Source organism: Chrysemys picta, chromosome 8 (assembly GCF_011386835.1).
Source record: "Chrysemys picta bellii isolate R12L10 chromosome 8, ASM1138683v2, whole genome shotgun sequence".
Taxonomy (NCBI): domain Eukaryota; kingdom Metazoa; phylum Chordata; order Testudines; family Emydidae; genus Chrysemys; species Chrysemys picta.
In genome coordinates this window covers 88,638,744-88,648,987 of record NC_088798.1, presented here as the reverse complement: position 1 = coordinate 88,648,987, position 10,244 = coordinate 88,638,744, and the positions used below count along the sequence as shown (strand labels likewise).

General features: G+C 41.9%; 1 long non-coding RNA gene across 1 annotated transcript; it reads right to left on the bottom strand.

The window, feature by feature from the left end:
• Window positions 1–348: 348 nt before the first annotated feature.
• LOC135973168 (uncharacterized) lies at window positions 349–9,460 on the bottom strand. Its single transcript, XR_010589874.1, has 2 exons — window positions 9,075–9,460; window positions 349–6,932 (listed from the first exon to the last, which is right to left on the bottom strand). It is a non-coding gene; the product is annotated as an uncharacterized LOC135973168 (long non-coding RNA).
• Between the last annotated feature and the right edge of the window lie 784 nt (window positions 9,461–10,244).

Genomic DNA, 10,244 nt, shown 5'->3' with positions numbered 1-10,244 from the left:
TATCTTTTATTGACCCAACTTCTATTGGTGAGAGACAAGCCACCCCAGCTCTTCTTTACCTTGTCTCTCTAATAGGCTGGGACCAACATAGCTACCACAATATTGCAAGCAGAAATGAAGAAGGCCTTTTAGATTATCCGTCCCATCCCTAATTTTGCAACTTTAATGCAAACTTCATGTGCTATTCAGTAGAAACTAGTAACTTGTCCTTCACACATGCAAAGTAACTGTCTCTATGTAACAGGAAAGGGTTAATACAAAAGAAATGGAAACCAGTAACAGATCTTCAGCTGAGTTCTATTTACACACACGATCGCCAACTCCACACATTCAAAAATCAAGAGTCACTCCAATAAATAAATAAATCATGACTGGCTTAAAAATTAGGTTAAATAAAAATACATTTTGTCTTCTGGTTTCTGAGCCTCTAGGGTGTACTTGGTCCATATTTTCAAACTTTTCTCTGCAACCATGAGGGGTTGAAACTTCTTTATTTTTTAACATGAATGTGAGATGATTGTGTAATCACTTGACTCTAAGAGCAGGAGCTTTAAGAAAACACCAAATATCGCAAGACTTGTGATAGAATCACAAGACTTGGCAATACTGGAACTCAGAATCCTCAAATCTTCTGTGGTAGCATACAGGCATTTAGATAAGGTGTGATCGGATGAGGATTTTTCAGGTTCCTGAGTTAAGAGCTTTAGAACTGTTTAAAGTTTAAAAAAAAAATTTTTTTTTCAGAGAAATGTACTTGATTGACCAGAACATAAAATACTATAGGTAAGTTCAGGAATACATGATACATTAGATTAGAATTATTTTATAATGCAAAGAGTACAAAAATGCATTCCAAAATAAACTACACTAAACAAGTTCCTTTTTTCAGAGGATTTAAGAAGAATACAATTTGTGATCTTCCCACAAAGTTTACAGTCCTGCACAGCTTTGAGAGAGGGAAATACAAGCAAAATTCATCTGTTTTAAAGGCTTGAGCTTGGGTTGTTTAGATAAGAAATTGCAATTGACCAGATCCTGCTGTCCTGCAGTAGTTTCCATGGCCATGCTCCCCTCAAGTCAGTTTTTCCTGAAGTTCCAGGAAAAACTTCCTTGGCAGTGTAAAGCATCAGTTTTGCAACGAGAAAGAGTAGCTCTTGTCTGGACATCAGTAGGAAAACGTTAAGCCTCCAGAGCGCTTAGAAACCTAAGCCTGCTTCTATAGCTCACAACATTTAGGCTGTCAAGAGACAACGATTTTATCGTATGCACAATGCCACTTTCTTGAAGACTTGAGACTGACTAAGTGTAAAAGCCTGTATATTCCAGCAGGGGGCTCTGCATGTTCACATATTGTAGGAAGAAAAAGCCAGCATATATTGAGAAATGTAGAGGTTAAGCACTAGAGGAGGAACTAAGCATGAGAGTAAATGATGAGAGAGCCCAATATCAGCCATCTCAGAGGCTTGACTGAATTGCTTTCAATATGATTGTTCACAGGACCATAAAGTGTGACAGGAACATTGATTTTATCCCAACCCCCCCGTTAAACTGTTAAACGTTAAACTGTTTAGTTTTAAATACTGATTAGAACAGCAACATATTTCAGGAGAACAGACCAGTGTTGGAGAAACATTGTCCTTTGGTATACTTATCACTTCCTAGTAAGTGTGAGGTTCCCACAAAGTTGCAGAACACTTGTTCAAAACTGTTGCTTATTAGCTTTCGTAAGAGAACCATAAAAAGGTCAGGAAATACAGTTTAAAGCTGTTAATGCAGCGTGATTAAGACACATCTAGAACTAATTTATGTTCCACTAAAATGCATGTTATTTGGACACAAATAAGTGCTATTCTTCTACATGGACAACAATGGGTTTTTTTTCCTCTTATACCCAAATACCATTATAGACAAAACAAAAAACAGCAGCTAAACAGAAATACACCCTTTTGAACAATTTTGTGTAATACAAAAGTGTCCTGAGTGCCATAGCTTATGTGCAGGTTGTATATTAATACACACAACCCCACTCAGAAGATAAATAGATAAATGTCAACAAAGGCAGAGAACTGGAAAACTACAAATAATACATTTAAGTGTACATGGGCACTAAATAAAGATTAGAGTTTACCATTTTGCATGTTATGTGAAACACAGTTACCAGGGTATTTACTGTACTTGTGGCACTACTGATGAGGAAGAAGGTCTAAATGCACTAAAACCCAATTGTGTGTGTGTGTGTGTGTGTGTATGTTGGACTTTTAGTACTTTAGTGATACATAAAAGAAAAGAGGAAATCATTTGTGTCAGCATGTGGGAATACATCCTCCACTCCAGATTGTAGCAATAATTCTAGATAATACCTCCAAAACTCTGGGCCAGATCCTCATTTGGTGTGAATCGGCCTAGATTCATTTGACCAGAGCAAGGCTGAGCTACACCAGCTGAGAATTTAGTTCTCTGATACCAGAAATCCTTAATACAGCAATCACCAATCTGAATGATGGATTATGAAATCATTAGCACATTAATTCATTTTAATGACATGGCGCTATGGAAATTAATATTCACAGTCTCAGTTATATACCTGCCAAGAGACTTAATCTCTGCTTTTACTTAGAGCTGCTATTTATAGCAATTTCAATTGCTCCTAATGTAAGTATTGCACTAATAAACGCTTTAGTTGTTTAAATGTTTTGAAACTCAAACTGTTTTCAATCTACTTATTAATAAAAATAAATGACAAATGTACTGCAGTGAGTTACATAGCACTAATTTTAATCCTGGATTTATGACCACATTGTTAACCCTGGTCTTGTGGTTTGTAATGACCCTCAGTGGAATAATTTCCTTGTAAATCACTGCAGCCCCATCCATTTTTTTTTTCTAATTCATTGTAAAATGTGGGCCATAAGCCATTTTGGCATTTGTTTCCCATGTTTTACTGTAAAAAGACATAGCATATGACTGACTGTGAATAGGACACCCATTGTCTTTGGAGATACTACTGTTACCTATGACCTTTTACACATTTTACCCTGTTTGCCAGAAGCTGGGAATGGGTGACAGGAGATAGATCACTTGATGATTACCTCTTCTGTTCATTCCCTCTGGGACACCTGGCATTGGCCACTGTCGGAAGACAAGATACTGGGCTAGATGGACCTTTGGGTTGACCCAGTATGGCCGTTCTTATGTTCTTATTTTCAATGCTAAATCTTTTGATACTGTGATCCAAAGCACCTGGATGAAGAGTTTAAAAGAAGAAATGAATCTGACACCTGAAGAAAAGGGGGAGGAAATTATTGGGTGTTAGGGAGTTGAAAGCTCTAGACATACCATTATTCATAATTTCTCCCTATCTTTAGATCAGAGGGAACGTTCTGTACCCTCACACGGCAGTGTAAGGATTTGAGAAATTTTGTAGAGTATCACAAATAATATGTTGCCCAGGAAGGTCAAATCATAAGTGTCTTTATTATGGAGGCTATTATGAAATTGGCCTCTCCATGTGTGCATAGCTCTGTGCCTTATTCCACAGTCAGTGTAGGAACAATGCAGGGTCTCTAGTAGTTGCTGTTTAATGCTGCTGTGTGGGTCACAGTGTCTCATTACATATGTACTATGTACAGTAGGGTTTCTTTGTTTTCAGGCTTATTTATTTGTGCATAATTCTGTACCCTCAGCTCTCCCGGCCTAGACTGCTGGGCTTGCATTTCTCCTGCACTCTCTGTCAGGTTGCAGCAACCAATGGAAAGTTATACTCCAAGCCTGGCAAAGTGTCAGGTGGTACCTCCATATCTATTGTTGCTGCCGTCTGAGTTACTAACAAACCGTTTAAAACTCATCATATGACGTTGGTGAGTCTAACATGCTCAATCAAGACATGACAGGTGGCAAGGTACCTCTAAAAGGATTTGGAACCCAGGGACTGTGATTCAATAAAAATCCCATTTTACCTTTCTCTCGTGCTGAACTCCACTGAATTCTGGCTGCATTGGATCCTAGATCTCCATTGTTTTTAGTGCTAGAAAAAGACCATAGAAATTTAAAGCAAGAAGAGATCCATTGGGTCAGGGGTAGTCAATTATTTTTTGTCAATGTATAGTCAAGGTCCAGACTCCAGAGAAAATAATTTAAATAAAATAAATAATACTAAGTAAAAAGATTTTGGGGTCCGTTTAAAAGCGTCTGGTGGTCTGGATTTGCCCTGCGGTCCGCCTACTGACTACCCCTGCATTAGGTCATGGAGTGAATCCTCTCAGACAATGTAGGGTTTTTTCTCTCTGCTTTCGGAGAGGCAATGAAATGATGACAAAGGCCAGGTCTACTCTAAAAAGTTAGGTTGACTCAGCTGCATAGCATACCTGAGTGACATAGTTAAGCTGAGCGAATCCCCCGTGTAGACAGCACTAGCTACTGCCTCTTGGGGAGGTGGATTAACTACAGTGGGAGAACCTGCACTTAAAAGGTTTCAATGGCATATCTATGTGAGGTATCATGAAAGGGGTCATTTTCTTATACTGATCTAGTTATGCCACTAGAAGCCCTACTGTAGACAGAGATATTCTGGTGTAAGGCCCTTTATATCAGTATAGTTTATATCTTATTTTGCTTTGCTGAATCCGAATATGCTATACTGGTATAAGTGTTTTTTATAATGGTACACTTGCATCCACACTAGGGGAGTTTTGCCACCCTAAACTACGTTGGCATAGTTAAAGCAGCAAAACTTTTAAGTGTAGACAAGGGGTTGTGCATGTGCTTTACTTTATACACTGTGAACAGTTCTCTGTTCCGATCAAGCTCCAACCTGAGCAGAAAACTAATTTTTGGACTCACTTTTACTTTTGATGCCATTAAATAATAGAAAACTGGGCCTGGAGTCAGGTGAAATAACTCCTCTTTAAAACAAAGATAGACTGTTTAATGAGATGATGTAGTTAGTACCTTTGCGCTTCATATTCTATAGGTAATGTTAGACAGATGCCTGCCTCTCTAAACTGGGAGTATATAAAATGTTAGTGCATTTAAGAGGCTTGTATTAATTAGATTTACTGCCAAAATTATCTCTGTTTTTGTTTTAATTAGCTAACTTCTAGCTTTAGGAAGAAAAAATGTCATGGGGGGGCGGGGATATGGGCTGGGAAATGGTCAAAGGTAGTTAAAGCTTCATTGTGGAGACTGAGAGGCTTACCGGCTTCTTGGTTCATTGGACTCCTCTTTTGGAATTTTGTATCACACAACAAATCAAAGCGACATTTTCCTAAGTGGAAATGACAAGTTTTATCACTACCCTTTTCAAATTTGGGGATAAATTTAAGTAAACAAGACCTCAAGTAGCCAAACATTTCACAATAGGAAGTAGATCTTCCCACTTTACAAAAATGTTTTATGTTTAACATGAAGGTTTTGAATGGTACTGTACTACGAACCAAATAACATTTTTTTACCACAAACTATTTGCACAATGGATGTTTTGATACTGACCTGATGATCTACAACATTAACCAGAAATCAAGGTTAGAAGACGTTAGATAGCTGGGGAGAGCCATTAAGTGATCTAGTCTCACTACATTCTGCACATGTAACTTGTTAACATAAACTATGCCTGTGCATCAAAAGAGAGGAGACCTGGTGTTTGAACATCTTACTTTTCACCAAAAAGCTGTACAAATTTACCAAACGTTTGTATATGGTGGGTTATATTTCGTCAGTCTCTGTATTTTGCCTTACTATAGAAAAAATGTTTGTGTTTGTTTTGTAGATTGTCAAACTCTTTGTATTATCTCCAGCTGTTAAACAGTACTGATAATATTTTTTTAATGCCAATGTGCCTTATGAAAGAGTGGCTGCGGAGAAATCATCAACACAAGAATTGTATCAGTTTTAATAAACATTTTTGTCCACATTTAAAAAGAGGATGTTTATAATTTTTCTGTTCTTGATGTTTAACTCTTTTCATTTGGGTATTAAGCAAGTACAGATACAAATGTTACATGAACCACTGGGTCCTTATTCTCTAGACAGCAGTTTTCATCCAAACAAATTTGTCAGCCAATTTTTTTCCTAAATTAGTTAAAAATTTAGTAATAAAGTAACATTTTCATACTCAGAATGTAATAGCACAATCACCTATGTTTAATTTTATATATACACACAGTTCTATATGAACATGAATCAGAGTGTATTAGAAAGAGCTCATTGCAGGTGCCTGGCTAATGCTGCATGGGCAGAAGCCTTCAGTGCTCCATGTTGCTATGCCACTATGCATCTCCTCTGCAGATATGGTCATTTATGACACATTAGGTGGTTGTTTTGCAATGTGCATAAATGACCCCCGGTGACCAGGCTCAAATCCCCAAACTGGATCATAATTCAGTGCAAGAGATGAGTGAGTCTTCTTAGCGTATGTGCAAGGTGCCTCAGGTGCATTCATCACCCAGTTTGGTCCACTGGTTGGATCATTAGCTTCCCCAGCCCAGGCTGGGTACTGTCAGGGAGTGCAACGTGAACGCCGATCCATGCCTCCCGAGGAGTGAGTGGAAAAGTGTTATCCAAATTTCTGAATACAACTGTATACTCAGAGTATAGTGCTTTGTAACACTATTTAATTCTCACAATGTTACTGTGATGTAATTGGTATCCCTGGGTATGTCTACCCTGCAAAACCCACCTTGGCTGGCCCACTAAGAGGACTCCTTCCACACTTGGAGGGGAGACACAGTAGGAAGTAGAGAGAGATTCCTTTGGCACAATTCCCCTTGTTTACCAATTAAAATCTTTTGATATTGGCAATGCAGAAGATCTCCCTTCAGGTAGCTCATGGTAACGGAGGTGTACATACATTGTCACTGCTGTCGCAAAGGCATCCCCTGCTCCTCGTGAGACCAGAGGTAAGTTGTCATGGGGTTCCACAGAAGGAAGCCAGAGCGCTGAAACAATGCAACAGGGAAGGGGGAAAGTGAGCCAGAGGGCAGTGTCATTTGGTTTCAGAATTCCAGCCCTGCAGTGTCTGGATGCAGTGGGGTGACTTGAGGAGCCCTAGTTCTGAATTTCCTGGCTTTGATTGGGTCAGACCGGCCAAACGACTAGAAAATATGAACACCTGTGTTTTCATATAAAGTAGCATTACTGCGTGCAGCAGTGATAGATGCGGTAGGGAACTACAAAAAGGTTGTATTTCCCTTTGAGTAAGTGAAAGTGAGACAGTTAGCTAAATACATCTCCCCTCTAAAAACCTGCCGTGGAGTATTGTCCGCTGGTGACATTGCTCAAAAGGGCGTTTGCTAATCTTGTTGCCACTACTCCGTCAATTGTGAGGCAATATCTGTGACTGCTGGGAAAGTACCAAACAGGAATAGCCACCTCACCACAAAGCAGGATTTAGGGCTTGGCTACACATGGAAGTTAATCCAGAAAAGAGTCGGATGTGACTAAGGGTACATCTACACTACAGGGGGGAGTCGATTTAAGATACGCAAATTCAGCTACGTGAATAGCGTAGCTGAATTCGACGTATCGCAGCCGACTTACCCCGCTGTGAGGACGGCGGCAAAATCGACTTCTGCGGCTTTCTGTCGACGGCGCTTACTCCCACCTCCGCTGGTGGAGTAAGAGCGTCGATTCGGGGATCGATTGTCACGTTCCAACGGGACGCGATAAATCGATCCCCGAGAGGTCGATTTCTACCCGCCAATTCAGGCGGGTAGTGTAGACCTAGCCTAAAGCAAATTAACTATTCCTGATTAACTCCATGTGTGGCTGCTCTTATTCTGAAGTAAGAGAGTCTTAGGCTGGGTCTACACTACCCGCCTGAATCGGCGGGTAGAAATCGACCTCTCGGGGATCGATTTATCACGTCCCGTTGGGACGTGACAATTGATCCCCGAATCGACGCTCTTACTCCACCAGCGGAGGTGGGAGTAAGCGCTGTCGATGGGAAGCCGCAGAGGTCGATTTTGCCGCCGTCCCTACAGCGGGGTAAGTCGGCTGCGATATGTCGAATTCAGCTACGCGAATAGCGTAGCTGAATTTGTGTATCTTAAATCGACCCCCCCCCGTAGTGTAGATGTAGCCTTAGGCTAGGTCTACACTGTGTGGGGGTGTGGTGGGGGGTCGACCTAAGATACGCAACTTCAGCTACGCGAATAGGGATGATTTAGTTAGGAATTGGTCCTGCTCTGAGCAGGGGGTTGGACTAGATGACCTCCTGAGGTCCCTTCCAACCCTGATCTTCTATGATTCTATAAAAATAAACCAGGGAAACAACATTCAGTCCCTTTTCTCCAGGGACATCTTTATGAAAATTTATAGAGTCCAAACAGAACGGAACAGCAGTCACAAAACAGAAACAGCAGTTATAACCAACAGTCACACAGACCTGTGAGCAGGACTCCAGCTCACACTCAGCTGTTCCCCCTTTGGCTGCCTCTAGAGGTCATGGCTAATTGGCTGCTGCATTAACCCTTTGGGGTTTGGGCTAGGCTAGCCTGTCACATTCCCCATGTTATATAGACAAACTCTGAGAATCGAAAGGCATTTGAAAGGGTTCAGTCTTCAAGTTTACCCATCAGGTGGGTATGCAGCTGTGCAACGAATACCCCTTATGCCCTTAGGATGTTGAATTAATGTACATGCTTTCTAGAACTGCTCAGAATTTTTCTGTAGAAATGTAATTTCAATGAAATATGGCTTCTGTAAAAATGAAAATTTTCAAGAAAAAAAATCATTTTTGATGGAATTTTCTTTTCTTTAAAAGCAGTGGCGGATTTAGAGTTAGTGGGGCCCTGTGCGCAGCTTCATTTTTGGGACTCCCCCCTTGGAACCCAGCCAAGAAAAAGAACATTCTCTCTTATCTCTCCCCCCCTCTTTTCATTCTTTTTTCTCTTCATCCTCCTCCTATATTATAAGTAATGGGAAGTAAACGAAAATAAAATGAGGTACCTTGATTGGGGCAGGGAGTTGGGGTGCAGGAGAGGGTGCGGGGGGTGGGCTCTGGGAGGAAGTTTGGGTGGAGGACGTGGGCTCTGGGATGGGGCAGGGGGTTGGGGTGCGGGAGGGGGGCAGGCGCTTACCTCCAGGGGCGTGGCTCCCAAAGTGACCGGCACACACACACACACACCTCTGGCAGCGGCTCCTAGGTGGGGGGAAGCAGGGGATCTCCGCACGCTGCTGCCTGCAGGCGCTGCCCCCACAGCTCCTATTGGCCGCAGTTCCTGGTCAATAGGAGCTGCGGATTCGGTGCTTGGGGAGGGGGCAGTGTGCGGAGACACACACACGCTCCCCCCAGGGGTCACGGGGATATGCTGGCGGCTTCCAGATGTGAAACGGTGCGGAGGGAGGGAGGCAGAGCAAGCAGGGAGCTGCCTTAGCCCTGCTGCTGGCACGTCTCTGTGCGCCCTTTGGGGGGAGGGGGACAGCGAGTCTCCGTGCACTGCCGGGGCGGGGGCAGTGCGCGGAGCTGCCCCTCCTTCCCCCACCAGGGGCACGCAGAGACATGCCAGCAGCTGGCTTCCGGGAACGGCATGGGGCCACCAGCCATGGCATACAGTTAGCCTGCCTGCCTGAGCCCTGCTGCGCCATCAGCCGGGACTGGGGGGCAGGTTGTTAGATATTTGTCCTGCCTTTTGGGGGTCCCCCTGTCATTGGGGGCCCTGTGCCACTGCACAGTTTGTTTCATGGTAAATCTGCTCCTGTTTAAAAGTTAAAAAACAAAAATCTTTTGTTTTTTAACCAAAAGGCTTTTTTTGAACACTCAACATTTTGGGGGTTTTGGTCTTTTGTAGGAAAAAAAATGGAAATTTTTTCATAGCAAAATTTGATAAATAGTTTTCAAATTTTCCAGCAAAAATACTTGGCATGTTTTAATGAGCTCTGATGCATTCATAATCAAACACCACAAGCACTTAATTTCACCCGCTTGGACAGAAGGGGGCTCTCTTCCTCTGTTATAGAGGTTTGTTGGTGCGATTGATTTTTCTGGTGCTTACCTACTCCCTGGACTCTCAGGTAGTAGCAGCCAGGAGAGTGGAGCTGGTTGCCTTGATAACAAAAAAAAACCCAATTTACAAATATTTATGCAAACAAAAACACAAGTGCCAGCTCAGTACAATTCATGGGTTCATATTATGTATCACATATGGACGTTCAGATACTACTGAGCATTCATGACAATGTTCACAAATCTCAAAAAGTTCACTAATGTTATCACAATTCATAGCAAAACATCTTACTCACTATTCATT